This window comes from Neophocaena asiaeorientalis, unplaced genomic scaffold (genome assembly GCF_003031525.2).
Source record: "Neophocaena asiaeorientalis asiaeorientalis breed wild unplaced genomic scaffold, Neophocaena_asiaeorientalis_V1.1 scaffold22, whole genome shotgun sequence".
NCBI lineage: Eukaryota > Metazoa > Chordata > Mammalia > Artiodactyla > Phocoenidae > Neophocaena > Neophocaena asiaeorientalis.
Window position 1 is genome coordinate 939521 of NW_020174422.1, and position 16325 is coordinate 955845.

Sequence of the window (16325 nt, forward strand, 5' to 3'; positions counted from 1 at the left end):
TTCCATGCCAAGTGGGGTGAGCTGACAGAAATGAACAGTGATAATCTAGGCATGTAATTAGTTTGTTTAAATTTAATAACATCTAACAAAACTAAAATGGAGGTTACAAGTTAAAGTAACAAAGACCTAGGTTTGTTTGTAACAGGGCACATCCCCTGCTTGACAAAGCCAGCTTTCTCTTTCACTGATGAGGTATTAGCTTTGCAAACAAAATCCTTTCCAAATGCTAAGACTCACAGGTTCACTGTAGTAAGTAACAATAAAAACCAAATTTATGTAGCACTTACTATATACCAGGAACTATTCTAAACACTTTACAAATAACAGCTCAATTGCTCCTCACATCAACACTATGAGACAGATGATCTCATCATCCCCATTTTATGGATTAGAAACCGAGGCTCACTGAGATTCAGTCATTTGCCCAGGGTCAGAGTATTTAGTAGGGGGCAGAACTGGCATTTGATCCCAGGTGTCTGGCATCAAAGCTCCTATTCTTAACCACTGGACCCTCTTTTTTTTTTTTAATTAATTAATTTATTTATTTTTGGCTGCGCTGGGTCTTTGTTGCTGCATGCGGGCTTTCTCTAGTTGCAGCGAGCAGGGGCTACTCTTTGTTGCAGTGTGCGGGCTTCTCACTGCAGCTCTTGTTGCAGAGCACAGGCTCTAGGTACATGGGCTTCAGTAGTTGTGGCACGTGGGCTCAGTAGTTGTGGTGCACAGGCTTAGTTGCTCCTCGGCATGTGGGATCTTCCCGGACCAGGGCTCGAACCCGTGTCCCCTGCATTGGCAGGCGGATTCTTAATCACTACGCCACCAGGGAAGTCCCCCACTGGACCCTCTTGCTTCCTATTAGCAGTCAGAGTTGGCTGGTGGGAAGGGGGTCTGAGGTTGGGGTCATAAGCGAGAAAGCTGACAGCTGCTACCACACACACATAACACTGAGATCTTCCGTATGACACAGCATACCAACGACAACATTAAAAGGCATTTGATGATCTGGGATAAAATGTCTGCAACAAGAATGAAGGACTAGGATATTTTATATATAAGAAAACAGCCTGACAGATAATGGGTAGAGCTATCACTTGGACGGTTCACAGAAGATAGACAAATGACCACAACACAAACGGAAGCTGCCTAGCCTCAATCAGAATCCAAGAGTGCAAATTAACGACAAGTTATTTAAAAAAACTAACCAAATGACATTTAAAAAGAAAGATAACATACAATACCGGTGAGACTCTGGGTACTCATACCCTTCTGAGGAGTATAAACTGAAGCAATATTTCTAGAAAGCAATTTGTCAAAAGGATTCTGAAAAAAATGTCCATCGCTTTCCCCAGTAATCCTACATTTAGAAATGTATTATTGGGAAAGAATCAGAGATACAGCCCCAAATTTATATATGAGAATGCTAATCACATTACTTACAGGAAAATAAACAGAAAAATAATCCAGTTAAATAGAAATAGAAAAAAAAAAAAAACCAGTTAAATATCCAACAGTGAGAATTGGTTAAATACAGTAGAAGTTATATGAATAGGCAGTTATATGAATGTATATTTACAAGGAAAATAATAATAGGAATTTAATGATATAGAAATTTTAAACTAAAAATAAGTTTCATTATGGAAAATTTCAAACAGAAAAGTAGAAAGAATGATAAAATGAGCACCTCAAATACCTATCACCTAGATTCAACAGTTAACATTTTGCCATATTTATATCATTGTTTGTGTATGTGTTTGCAGAACCATTTCAAGGTAATCAGGATATAATTTTAATGGCAAGAATCAGGATGTAGTCATTCACTCAATTAAAATATATTTATTGGGGCTTCCCTGGTGGCGCAGTGGTTGAGAGTCCGCCTGCCGATGCAGGGGACACGGGTTCGTGCCCCGGTCCGGGAAGATCCCACATGCCGCGGAGCGGCTGTGCCCGTGAGCCATGGTTGCTGAACCTGCGCGTCCAGAGCCTGTGCTCCGCAACAGGGGAGGCCACAACAGTGAGAGGCCCGGGTACCGCAAAAAAAATAAATAAATAAAATAAATAAATTTATTGAACATCTACCATGTTGCAAGCTAGGGGCTAGGGATACAGCAGTGAACAATTACATGTGTGTGTGTGGTGAGTGTGATAACATGGGGTTCTTATATCCTGCAGAGCCTCCCAGGACCATACCCCAGAGGGGACACTGTTCCCTCTGCCCTCCTCCACTGCCACTGAAGTGAGGTGACAAATGCAGTCTGGGCTGCCAGTGCCAGGGCTGGGGTGGAGTGAGGGCAGGTGTCACGAGGGTCGTCACCAGCCGCAAGTCCAGGGCACTGCTACTTTCCAGCTATTAGCTGGGCAACGTACTGCAACTCTCCTGGCCTCGGTTTCCTTTTCTATAAAATGAGAATGATAATATCAATCTCACAAAGATGAGGGGAGGATCTGAATGACAGTATATATAAAACACTTAGTACAGCATAAAAGGCACTCAATAATTGGTAGCTGTCAACATGGTCATCAACCAGCTCCCAAAGGGAAAGCAAGTTCCCCAACCCTGCAGGACAGACCCTTTTCACCAAGGACGGCAAGCCCAGGCCAGCCTGATTATCCTCAGGGCAAGGGTATCTGAGTGGGATTATTGTATAACAGCAGTGGGAAGCATATGGCAGACCATGAGAAGGTGGGTAGGAGGGCCTGGGGCCCCTTGACAGCCTCCGCAGCACTGTCCTGTGTGTCCTAGCATGGAACGGGCAGGGTGCATGCACCCGACATCGTGCTGAGCCCTAATCTCACTCAATCTCCTGGTCCTGCAAGGCAGTTCTGATTATGTTCCTTTCACAAACGAGGACACCAGGGCTCAGAAAACCAACTACATTTGTCCAAGGTCACATAGCTAAGAAGTGGAAACCAAACTGCATTCTGATCGTAGCCATATTCTGTGGGCTTCCTGGAGGGCCCTCGGACCCAGACTAGGCATTTCCTGCCTTCCCCAGTAATGGGAGATGCGATAGGCAGAGGCTTGGGAGTTGCATAAAGGAAGGGGGGCGGGGGAATGTAACACCCTCTTCTGCTCTCACTTCTGGATTTCAAAGACACAAGACGCTTCCACTCTGCTTTCGGGGGAGCTGGAAACTAAGAGTGGTGACATCGGGCTCAGAATCCTCTCTATAAATCCTCTTGATCTTGACCTTCTGAGGTCTCCCAAAGGCCCTGGATGCTATCATCAAAAGGAACATGCTCGGCCCCATACACACAGAAGACAGAAGTCTTCCATTCCTGGGCAGGAGGGAAGGTCTGGCTTCAGGTCAGAAACAGAACAGGCAAGTCAATACAGCAAGTGCCCTGTGAGGGGTGGGGGAGGGTGGGTAGGGCAGTTATTAACCACCACACAGGCAGAACCAGAGCCCAATCCCAGGCTGGCCAGGCACACCAAACAGCTCTGCTCGGCCCATCACCCGGCCCACTGCCATCAGCCACATAAACATATTCTGTCCACACTGCCAATTAATGGTTACTGGCATATCTGGAATGCTCTACCAATAATAATTATTATAATAATTATAAATCAAACCAAACCATCCTTGTTCCCTTCTAACCCCTCATCCAGCCTCTTGACCACATTCCAGTCGAGAGCACCAGAGGGCCTGGGTGGCTTCTGCAATAATTTCTCTATCGGCAGAGCAGTACTCAGTGGCTGGAGTCAAATACACCTACCCAGGGGGTTTTGTTCAGCACCAGTTAAATGCAGATCAATAAGAGACAGAAGGTAAATGGGAGTGTTTTCTTAATTTCACTTTCAGATTTTTCATCATTAGTGTAAAGAGACAGAAGTAAGAAGAGAAAAAAAGACGGAGGAGGGGATCAGCAGAGCAGTGGTCTGAGGGCTGGAAGCCACACACCGCCATATCCACACAATGCTTGGGCCAAAGCTCACCTCCAAATAAGGTTTTCACAAGTAGCAGAATTTATTAATCCTTCAAAGCAGCACTAAATTAATTTGACTTTAATTCGATCAAAAGCACTTTCAATTGTCTCCTGAACCCAGAAAGGGACACTTTCAACTATGGCCAAGAGAGAGGGCAAAAAGACTGAGGCAAAAAGCCTCAGAGAAAAGTGTAAAATCAAGAATCAAGTTACACAGCAGAACAAGTTTAGAGCAACCAGCTGCCCCCTTCCCTACCCAAAGTGCATACATTTTAAATGATCGTAGTCCTTAAGCACCTGATCTGGCAGTAAGGCATCCTGGAGATACCATACCTTCCCTACAGGGAAGGGCTCCCAGTGGGCTCTGCACTGGAAGCCTGGCCGACAGCCATGAACCCCCCGAGCCACAGGCACACAGCAAACACAGCAAACCACCGGGGTGCAAATGCCCCAGGCAATGACAGCTTCCTCTCCCCACCTTAATCCTCTCTCTTCAGAGTATTCAAATCCTGACAAACTCCCTAATCTCTCCTAATCCTGGAACGAGCTGCTCCTTGGCTGTGGGCTGTGCCTGCTGACTTGCTGTGACCCACCGGAGCAGGCAGTGCGGCAGGGTCACACACCAGAGAACGGACACGCCTTACCGTGACCTCTTCCCCGGGCAGCTCTCCCATGAGTTGGGACGCGTGGACGGCCACGCTTTACCACTGTACTGCAGAGACGCCTGTCCAAGGTCTGTCCGAGAAGGAAGACAGTGAAGGAGAGCCAGAGATGTAGCAGAGCCCAGTGCCAGACTGAAAAGTTAAGGGGCGTTTGTCTGACTGCTCACAGATGTTGCAACTTGCCTTGCACGGAGCAGCCAACTTCACCCGGTCAGAGGGATGTGTGGTTCCAATCCTCCCGGCTGGGGTGACCTTTGAAACCCCTGGCTGCCAGCTGCAGAGGCTCTGAGTGGAGTCCCGGGGCAACCAGGGATGGAAGCTCACAGGTTTTTACTTGTTCAGAGCTGCAGGTTCCAATCTGAGTGTGGAGCAAAGGGAAGACACTGTCAAGCTGAGAGCTGAGTCCTTGGAGGGGCTGGGCACACCCCCAACTCCACATCTGGCCTGGAACACTACCCATCCCTAGGCATGTGTGGCCTGGGATTACCACCCAGGGCTCGTAGGACCCTTGCCTCCTGAGACCCAGCTCCCTCCTCCTTGAGCTGAAGAAGCCCTGTTTATGATCCCCGGAGTGGGAGCAAGCTCAGAAAGCAGATGGATGGGGGACTCCTGTGCTCCTGTCTTAAGGAATCTGGGCTGAGATTTGAACCATGCTCCACAGACTGTGTTCACGGTGTTGAGAACAGGACCTAGCAGCGTGGGTCCTGACCCCTGGAGAGCTTCAGGAGTGGTCCCTGGCACATACTTCTAAAACATGGTAGCAAGGTGATGCCCAGTCCAGTCCTTCTCCTCCAGGGGACAGAAGGTATTTCCATAGTTCCAAAGGAATCTCTCATCCTATGCAACTCACACCTTGGGACAGACTGCAGATGTCCAAATCAGAAATGATGTGGATTTAAGCTTTTCTACTGGCTCATGTCTGATTCTTGAGTAACTGGCCTTCTCCTAACACCTAGCTGACCCCTTAGCCACTAGCTCAGCAGTTCTCAAACATTTTGGTCTCAGGGTCCCTTCATACTCCTAAAATTATTGAAGATCCCAAAGAGCTTTTGTGTGTGAATTGCTGCTATCAATATTTTACTGTATTAAATTAAATTTTTACTGTATTAAAACTAAGAAATAGTAGTTCATTTAAAACATCAATAATAAGCCCATTAGGTTAACATAAGTAACACTTTTAAAAGAAAAATACATTTTCTGAAACAAAACCAAAAACAAAGTTTAGTAAGAAGAGTTGTTTGTTTTTGCAAATTTCTTTAATGTCTGGCTTAATAGAAGACAGCTAGATTTTCATATGTGCTTCTGCATCCGGTTGGTTGTGGCATCACGGTGTTGGTACCTGCTGGAAAACTCCGTCTGAGAGAAAAGGAGAGTGAAAAAAGCAATGACATCTTATTACAAAAATTATTTAGACCTCCTGGGCCCATGAAAGAGTCCCAGGGTCCCCAGGGCCCACTTTGAGAACCACTGCTCTCCCCTATCTCCTGCTCTCCCCATCACCATCTGTTCTTCTGTCCTCTGTAAAGCACACAAGTGGAAGGGGAATAGTGGTTTTATAGGAGTAGTGGTGTGAGGCTTTGAGGGGCAGGTGGGAGAGAGGGTGAATCAATACCTAATTTGATTCCATCTGTTCTTCCAAGGGGAATGGTTGAACATATGTGGACCGGAGAGATGTGAAGACAGATACTGATGAAGAGTACACCTTTAAGGCAACTGAGTTCTTGGTCAAGACTGGATATGCACCACAGACTCTGGAAGACCTTGCACATGGTAGATATTTGAATATTTTATGGATAATAAAGGAAAAAATGAATCCATAAAAACAATGCTACTCACCCTGAGTAACAGAGGTGACTCCAGATCTAGGTCTCCTAGACAGAGGTCTCTGGGGAGCCACCAGAGACTGGAAAGTCATTTTGAATTGGACAGAACTAAGGACAGTAATTCGGACAAAATCATGGAAGGTGTGTCTATCACATACATCGTAGTTGGCCACCATGCAGTCATGTGGTTATTTGATTAACATCTGTCTCCCCCACTGGAACATAAGCCCCTCCACTAGGTCACAGGTCCTGGGTGGTTCGCTCACTACTGTATCCCTAATGCCTAGAATACGGATGAGCACACAGTAAGTTCTCGACAAATACTTGTGGAATATATGAATAAATTGAAAGTTGGGCTAAAAAAGCATAAAGAATCACTTCCAAACTATGGTATCACTTAATTTTGTTGTGGAGCAAACATGTGAACATTAGAGAGAGGATGTAGGGAAAGGAGTGGACGAACAGGTCACAACAATAAACAGTCTACCTCTCTGGGGCCTGTAGGCATTTGGTTCCAGACACATGGGTACCAGTCCTGGCTCTAAAGCTGGCACGTAACTTGTGAATCCTTTCCCCTCTTTGCTTCTCAGGCTGCCTGGGTGTGAGGTGAGCGCAATCATACCCGGCCCTGGGTACACTCTCTGGGTTTCCTGCTGGCATCCTTGAGAGACTTGGGCCCAGGTTTCCGGGTTCCTAAGGGATATCAGGTAAAGCCAGCCCACTCCTTCCTACCCCACCCACCCCCAGCTGAGTTCTTCCCTGAGCCCACAGGCAGCCCTTCATTCCCCATGGCGTCCTGGGCCTTTCCTCTTGAAAGACACATTAAAGGAAGGTTGGGCGGACTTCCCTGGTGGTGCAGTGGTTACGAATTCGCCTGCCATTGCAGGGGACATGGGGTCGAGCAGCCGCATGTCACAACTACTGAACCCCGTGCGCCTAGAGCCCGTGCTCTGCAACAAGAGAAGCCACTGCCATGAGAAGCCCATGCACCGCAACGAAGAGTAGCCCCTGCTCACCGCAACTAGAGAAAGCCCGTGCGCAGCAACAAAGACCCAACGCAGCCATAAATACATACATACATACACACATACATTTTTTAAAGAAAGGAAGGCTGGGCTTCTACAGGCAGGTGACCTACCCGCTTCAGCCCGGCCACGTCATCAGAGGAGCAGACCACGGGCAGGAGGAGGGTGTCCACTCAGCAGCTCTACCCTGAGTGCCCACATCTTTGGCAGAAAGTTATTTTTAAATTTCCTTAAAAGGGGATCAAACCCAAAAAAACACAGCCAAATGAACACACAGTGTGAACGAGTGAGGCCTGCTCTCCTGGAGCTGCTCTCGTACTGTTGGGATTCTTGCTTAATTTGAGATTTAATGAGACCAGATGAGAGAAGCTTTCTGCAGTAAAAGTCACATGCAAAAAGAAATCAGAGCCAGAAACCCTGATTATAATTAATAACAGCATGCACATTCCTATCACAGTCTTAGCAACATCCTAAAGTTCACTCAGCTTATTAGCAGTATCATCCCTGCAGAAGTAAGTTTGGGGTCACAGGCGTGCTTACTCAACCATCCCCTTCTCAAATACCTTGCCTCCCCCTCCATCCTGCTAAGCCACGCCGATGTGCCCGTGAGATGAGCACAGTGAGGACTCAGGCAGGAGCAGCCCCACCTCGTTCCGTGGGAGCCCAGGAAATCCACTCGGGGAGCAGGAACGGTGCTTGTGGCTTCCATCAACAGGATGCCGCTCAGCAGGGAACAGACTGCTGTGCAGTCAGATGTGCGTTCTCCACTGTGAAACTGTGGCCTGAAAAAGTGACAACCTCTGAAAGTCTTCGTTTACTCATCTGTAAAATGGAGCTGCTATTAATACTCTCCTACCTGCAGGGTTGCTATGAGGGTCAGCAATGTGTATAAAAAACAGCCCAGCCCAGTCTCTGCCAGTGCAGGGGACCTGGGGTCAAGCGGCCTGTGTGTCTGGCACAGAATAAGAGCTCAATCCATGGTGGCTGCCATGGTTAATGTTGTTGCTGTCATTGCTGTTTTAAGATTTCTGTCAGAAGCTCAGAGCATAGAAGCAGCCTTGGCCAACAGGGGGGCCAGCTCAGGAAAATGGGCAGGCAGCACCTGACGGTTAAGTAGCTCAGGAGAGTCAGAGGCTCCAGTGCCCACTGTGGCTGCACCCTAGCCACTGTGTGACCTTGAGAAAGCCACTTCCCATTTCCGGTTCTCTCTCTGACCTGAAGGGCCTCTCTGGACCTTCCTGCCCTAGTTCACCTGTGTCTCTAGGACTGTTGCCAGCTCTCCATAGGATACCTGGGCAGGTAGGAAAGGTTCCAGCAGGGGGAGCCAAGCCCACAGCAGAGACAAGATGCTTTGGGACACCAGGAGAGGAGAAAGAAGAGACTTCTGTTCCAGGCCCTCCACGGAGGGCTTCACAGGCTGACAGGCGCATCTGGTCCTCGGCGCACACTTGTGAGACACAGGCACAAGCCATGAAGACTGAAGCCTGGGCCAGCGCTAGGATGGGCATGAATGCAGTCATTCCGGCTTCGCAGCCTCTGGCCTTTCCCAGGTTGAGCTGCTGATTCTGTGAGGTCTGTCCAGAGAGGGGCTGGGGCTGAAAGAGCTGAGGGGAAACCCCAGGAAAAAGAGGAGAAAAAGGAACCAATAATAGTTCCTGTTTAGTGAGCACTTATTAAGTGTCAGGAGTGGACTAAGTACTTAAGGTGATTCCCTTAGCAAAGCGGCAAATATTAACAGCAAAATTAATGGGGCAGGGTGCTGGGGAGAGTCATTTGCTCATAAAGTAAGTGGAATATATTCCTTTTCTTTCTACCACTTCATTCTTCCTCTCCTCCCTCCCATTTAGCCAACATTTAGTCATTTATTTTGAAACCGGAGTCTTGGGCAGGGGGAGCACATGGAAGGGGTGGCAGGTGGGCAGGGGTGGTGGGTACACTATTAGGGATGTAGTGTCCGAGGGGTGAGAGTGGAGGAGAGGGAGAAAAGGGAAGGGTCCCCACTCTGTGCCCTGAGTCTGCCCGGCCATTCCTCTCCTGGTCTTTAGTGAAGCCTAGGAAAGCTCCGGAAAAGAAGGCCCAGGAAGGGAGTCCATGATTCTGCTCATCACACCCTCCCTGGAGGGACCCTGAGCAGCTTCTCCAGCTCCAGACAGGCATGTCCCATCCCGTCTTTCTGAGCCACTGGAAGCACACGCTGCCCCTCAGCTTTCTGCCGGGAGCTGGCCCTGTGGTGATGATCTGAGGGGACCGGCCCAGAGGATCCTGTGCTGGGAGGGCCCTTGGATTCTAAGGACACGGCTGCAAGTGAACTGTGAGCGGAGCTCGCCCAGGCCCAGCTACTGAACACGGACCCAGCTTCTCTCCCCACAGTTTAGGCGAGTTGCCAGCACCCCATGGCCTGTGTCTCCTGGGAAAACACTAGCCCTGTGGCTGGACCAATGCCTGGCTGATGCGAGGAGAGAGAATGAGAAAGACCCTTCCATGGGAGGCCTGCCTTTCCCCGTGACAGGCTCAGGCACTGGCTGAGTCGACAGGAGGGTCTGCAGAGATGTGGATGCTGATAAGTACTAGGGCTGAGTTTGAAGACTCTCTCCAGCCATAGGTGTCCATAGCTCCTGCTGGACCTCCTGGGGCCCAAGCTGCCTCCACCACATCCTTGCTTCCCCGAGCTTCCCTTACTGAGAGGTGTGGGGATCCTTCTTTGGCAAACCCTGACACAGCATGAGAATATGAGGAAAGCCAGCCTGCTTCACCAACTCCCACAGGCTCTGGGATTTGAAATGCGAATTTGTAATTGTTTTCTACTTACTCCCACAGACGAAACCTGCCTCTTCCAGCTGAAGCCAAAGGCCTGGCCAACAATGTTTCTAGTTTCTCTCCCACTCTTGGTTGGCATTGAGACAAGGGGGCAGGTGCACAGAGAAGAGGAATGAGGAGGGAGCCAAGACCGGGTGTCGCCAACGTGCCAGAGGAGGGAGGGTGCTAAATCCTGGTGAGTTTTTCCCCTGGAATGTTTAGGTTGGCTGCCCCAACCAGAGAGAAATGATCAATTCCTACTCTAGGGTCAAGCCCAGAACTGAATCAAGAACACTGCTGTGGTAACCGCCACTCCTGGGACACTAGGAACAAGAAATTGACAGTCTACGAGTAAGCTTGGTGGTGATGCCAGCCAGTGGACTTGGGCAAGCCATCCCATCACAGGCTGTGGAGTCAGACATGCTGCACTTGAACCTGCTTCTGCCACTTAGTAGCCAGATGACCATGGGTGATTTACTTAATCTCGCTAAACCTCAATTTTCCCATCCGTAAATCTGTTCTGTAGGGCTCTGTGGAGATTAGAGAGAAGGTCAAGTATCTAACACAAAGTAGATACTCAGCATACCCAACACACTGGAACTGCAATGCAATTTCTAGCCATGCCTGGCACATAGCAAGCACTTAGCAAATGATGACTCTCTGGTAACAGTCAACTAGGAGGACCAATCAGAGATATCACATTTCACTTATATGCTCTCGTTCATTGAAATATTGCCTCAGGGACTTCCCTGGTGGTCCAGTGGTAAAGAATCTGCCTTCTAATGCAGGAGACATGGGTTCAGTCCCTGGTCAGGGAACTAAGATCCCACATGCCGCAGGACAACTAAGCCTGAACGCCAAAACTGCTGAGCTCACGTGCCTCAATGAGAGAGCCCATGTGTCACAAACTATAGAGCCCACGTGCTCTGGAGCCCTCGCGCCACAACTAGAGAGAGAAAACCTGCACACCACAACTAGAGAGAAGCCCATGCCTCAATGAAAGATCCTGCACACCTCAATGAAGACCCCGTGTGCAACTAAGACCCGATGCAGACAAAAAAAAAGAAAGAAATTAAAAAAAAAAAGAAATACTGCCTCAAACATAGCCTCATCTATCACAGAGAGTAGATTACTAATTCATACTCTTACATTGACTTCTTTTACTCAGTTACTTGTCATTGGCTAGACAATATGCATTGCTCTCATCCCAAATTCTAGCTTCCTGGTTAGAACAGTGGCATACGGCTGGATCGCAGAATGTGAGGGTTGGTAGGGGACCTAAATCATCTAGCCCAACCTCCTCACTTTACAGATGAGGAAGTGGGCCCAGAGTGGACTTATGTATCCTCAAAGACCAGCGGAGGGCAGGGATCTCTGAAGTTTCCAAGGCACGAGAATTCATGAGAATGAACCATGGTCATCTAAGCAAGTGAGCCCTGCAGTAGAGAGCTGAGCTGGGCAGGGGAAGATGGTGGTACATGTCTCAGTGCAAGGAAACTCACCTGGGAAAGGGATGGGTCAAGGGAGGTTTTGAGAGATATAGTCATTAAATTGATTGAAACTAGGTTGCAGAGGGCCTAGAGGGTAGCATATTCTTAGATAATGCTACCAAAAGCTTTTGCTTTCTAATAAACTTCGAGCTACTGACAATTTATGCAATGCTTTCCCAATCAAGATCTCATTTCAACTTGACAACATATTGAGATACGTTACAACCCCATTTTATTGATAGGAAATCTGAGGCTCAAAGACCAAGTGACTTGCCTAAAGTCAATGGCTAATAAAGCAGAACTAGAATCCAGTCCTTCTTACTCCAAATCCTGGCTCAATTTGGTAACATGCTTGGGAAGGATTCAGCAAGATATGTTGAATCTTATCATAATAAACACCATGCCCAAGAGGAAATTTCCAGTATAACAACTGTGTTGATATTCCCTCAGATTTTATTGGAATGATATCTGATGGGTACAGATTTGACTAATGTAGTCAATCCCTTGCCCAGAGAAAGCCCCTTTTATTTGTCCCAAAGAAATGGGTGACTTCATTTCAATCCCTCATGCCTGAGGGAGAGACCATGCTTACTGGCTAATCTCTAGCAAGTCTATGTAGGACTCACGCCACCATCAGTAGATATGCCTCACCCCATGCACAGAGATGCTCTCTCTTCCCATTCACAGGCCAGACATCTCTCTGTTCTCCCCCAAAGTGTGCTGCTCTTCTCCAGACTCCCCTTGGTTCTCCTCCCTCTGGCTGGGCACAACACCAGACCCTGGCCTTGGGTGCTGCATTAGAATGGCCAGGAGGATGCTTTGGCAGTGTGACAAGCCCTCCACAGGCAGTTCACCCCTTGCCCTTACCTGCCCTCCCATGACATGAGGACCTGTCCCCAGTACAGCCTCCAGCTCTAGATGAGAAACAATGGCTTAGTGTTTCCTGGAATTTACCTGGGGTGGTGGAGGGATGCCAACCCAACCCAACCCAACCAGGTTTATCAGCCCGAGGGAGGAAAGTCAGGCTCAGACACAGCCCCGCTCCTCCTTCAGGCTTCTTCAGTCTTCACTTTGAGGGGCTGCATCATCTTCCCTCCTCTGCTGGTGGCACCCACCTAGCACTGTGCAACCCCACTAGGGTGAGGGGCACAGGGGAGCCTGTCTCTCGAGGTTCCTTTAGGATTCTTGGGTACCAACCTCAGGCCCTTTGTAGAGGAGACTTGCTCACCCTGGGAACCCGAAATGTCAGGGCTGGAAGGGACCTTAGAAATGATGCCACTGGGGGGACCTTCAAGATGGTGGCAGAGTAAGACATGGAGATCACATTACTTCCCACAAATACATCAAAAATACATCTGCATGGGCTTCCCTGGTGGCGCAGTGGTTGAGAGTCCGCCTGCCAATGCAGGGGACACGGGTTCGTGCCCCGGTCCGGGAAGATCCCACATGCTGCGGAGCAGCGGGGCCCGTAAGCCATGGCCACTGAGCCTGCGTGTCCGGAGCCTGTGCTCCGCAACGGGAGAGGCCACAACAGTGAGAGACCCTCGTACCACAAAACAAAACAAACAAACCAAAAATACATCTACATGTGGAACAACCCCTACAGAACACCTACTGAATGCTGGCAGAAGACCTCAGACTTCCCAAAAGGCAAGAAAATCCCCACGTACCTGGGTGGGGATTTTTCTGGCAAAAAATTGTACCTGGCAAAAGAAAAACGAAAAAACAGAGACAAAAAGTAGGGGCAGGACCTGCACTTCGGGGATGGAGCTGTGAAGGAGGAAAAGTTTCCATACACTAGGAAGCCCCTTCACTGGCGGAGACGGGGGGGTGGGCCGGAGGGAAGCCTCGGAGCCACAGAGGAGAGCACAGCAACAGGGATGCGGAGGGCAGAGCGGAGAGATTCCTGCACAGAGGATCAGTACTGACCAGCACTCACCAGCCTGAGAGGCTTGTCTGCTCACCCACCAGCTGGGATGGGTGGGGGCTGGGAGCTGAGGCTCAGGCTTCAGAGGTCAGACCCCAGGGAAAGGACTGGGGTTGGCCGTGTGAACATAGCCTGAGGGGGCTAGTGTGCCACAGCTAGCCGGGAGGGAGTCGGGGGGAAAAAGTCTGGACCTGCCTAAGAGGCAAGAGACCATTGTTTCGGGGTGTGCGAGGAGAGGGGATTCCTTCCCTGTGTGCCCACAGAAGGCAGAGCACCGCCTAAGTGAGCTCCAGAGACGGGCACAAGCCACGACTATCAGCTCAGACCCCCGAGACAGGCATAAAACACTAACGATGTTGCTGCAGCCACCAAGAAGCCTGTGTGCAAGCACAGATCACTATCCACACCCCGTCCCCAACACACCCCACTGGGAACCTGTGAAGCCCTGCACTGTCAGGGTCCTGTGATCCAGGGACAACTTTCCCGGGAGAACACACAGGGCACCTCAGGCTGTTGTAACATCACACCGGCCCCTGCCGCTGCGGGCTCACCCCTCATTCCAATTACGACTAGCGTTCCCCTCCCTCCCCCAAGTCTGAGTGAACAAGAGAGCCCTAATCAGCCGTGGCTTTAACCCCCTCCAGTCTGGGCCGGGAACAGGTGCCTGAGGGCAACCTAAATGCAAAGGTGGGGCCAAAACCAAAGCTGAATCCCAGGAGCTATGGGAACAAAGAAGAGAAAGGGAAATCTCTCCGTGCAGCCTCAGGAGCAGTGGATTAAATCCCCACAGTCCACTTGAGGTACCCTACATCTGTGGAATGCCTGAATAGGCAATGAACGAATCACCCCCAAATTGAGGTGGTGGACTTTGGGAGCAACTGTAGATTTGGGGTTTGCTGTCTATGACTGATTTGTTTCTGATTTTTATGTTTCTCTTAGTTTAGTTTTTAGTGCTTGTTATCATTGGTGGATTTTATTGGTTTGGTTGCTCTCTTTTTTATTATTATTATTTTAATAATATAAAAAATTTTGTTTTTAATATATATTTTTTCTTTCTTTTTTTCTGAGCCGTGGGACAGACAGGGTCTTGGTGTTCCAGCTTGGTGTCAGGCCTTAGGCTCTGAGGTGGGAGAGCCGAGATTAGCACACGGGACCACTGGAGACCTCCCGGCCCCACATAATATCAATTGGCAAGAGCTCTCCCAGAGATCTTTGTCTCAATGCTAAGAAAAAGCTCCACCCAACGGCCAGCAAGCTCCAGTGCTAGATGCCCCATGCCAAACAACAAGACAGGAACACAACCCCAACCATTAGCAGAGAGCCTGCCTAAAATCATAATAAGTCCACAGACACCCCCAAACACACCACCAGACGTGGACCTGCCCACCAGAAAGACAAGATCCAGCCTCATCCACCAGAACACAGGCACTAGTCCCCTCCATCAGGAAGCCTACACAACCACTGAACCAACTTTAGCCACTGGGAACAGACACCAAAAACAATGGGAACTACGAACCTGCAGCTTGCAAAACGGAGACCCCAAACACAGTAAGATAAGCAAAATGAGAAGACAGAAAAACACACAGCAGATGAAGGAGCAAGATAAAAACCCACCAGACCTAACAAATGAAGAGGAAATAGGCAGTCAACCTGAAAAAGAATTCACAGTAATGACAGTAAAGATGATCCAAAATCTTGGAAATAGAATGGAGAAAATACAAGAAACATTTCACAAGGACCTAGAAGAACTAAAGAGTGAACAATGATGAACAACACAATAAATGAAATTAAAAATTCTCTAGAAGGAATCAATAGCAGAATAACTGAGGAAGAACAGATAAATGACATGAAGATAAAATAGTGGAAATAACTACTGCAGAGCAGATTAAAGAAAAAAGAATGAAAAAAATTGAGGACAGTCTCAGAGACCTCTGGGACAACATTAAATGCACCAACATTCGAATTATAGGGGTCCCAGAAGAGAAAAAGAAAAAGAAAGGGACTGAGAAAATATTTGAAGAGATTATAGTTGAAAACTTCCCTAATATGGGAAAGGAAATAGTTAATCAAGTCCAGGAAGCACAGAGAGTCCCATACAGGATAAATCCAAGGAGAAACACGCCAAGACACATATTAATCAAACTGTCAAAAATTAAATACAAAGAAAGCATATTAAAAGCAGCAAGGGAAAAACAACAAATAACACACAAGGGAATCCCCATAAGGTTAACAGCTGATCTCTCAGCAGAAACCCTACAAGCCAGAAGGGAGTGGCAGGACATACTGAAAGTGATGAAGGAGAAAATCCTCAACAAAATATTAGCAAACAGAATCCAACAGCACATTAAAAGGATCATACACCTTGATTAAGTGGGGTTTATCCCAGGAATGCAAGGATTCTTCAATATACACACATCAATCAATGTGATACACCATATTAACAAATTGAAGGATGAAAAGCATACGATGATCTCAATCGATGCAGAAAAAGCTTTTGACAAAATTCAACACCCATTCATGAAAAAAACTCTCCAGAAAGTAGGCATAGAGGGAACCTACGTCAACAAAATAAAGGCCATATGTGATAAACCCACAGCCAACATCGTTCTCAATGGTGAAAAACTGAAACCATTTCTTCTAAGATCAGGAACAAGACAAGGTTGCCCACCCTCACCACTATT

General features: G+C 48.2%; 1 protein-coding gene across 4 annotated transcripts in view; it reads right to left on the minus strand.

Moving 5' to 3' along the window:
- Positions 1–16325, minus strand: part of MYLK (myosin light chain kinase) — a 265262-nt gene that overhangs the window by 178285 nt on the left and 70652 nt on the right. For all 4 annotated transcript variants that reach the window (XM_024756503.1, XM_024756505.1, XM_024756502.1 and 1 more), the window contains one exon: positions 4767–4941. The gene's annotated coding sequence lies outside the window, so the exon portion shown is untranslated. The remainder of the gene's footprint in view (positions 1–4766; positions 4942–16325) is intronic.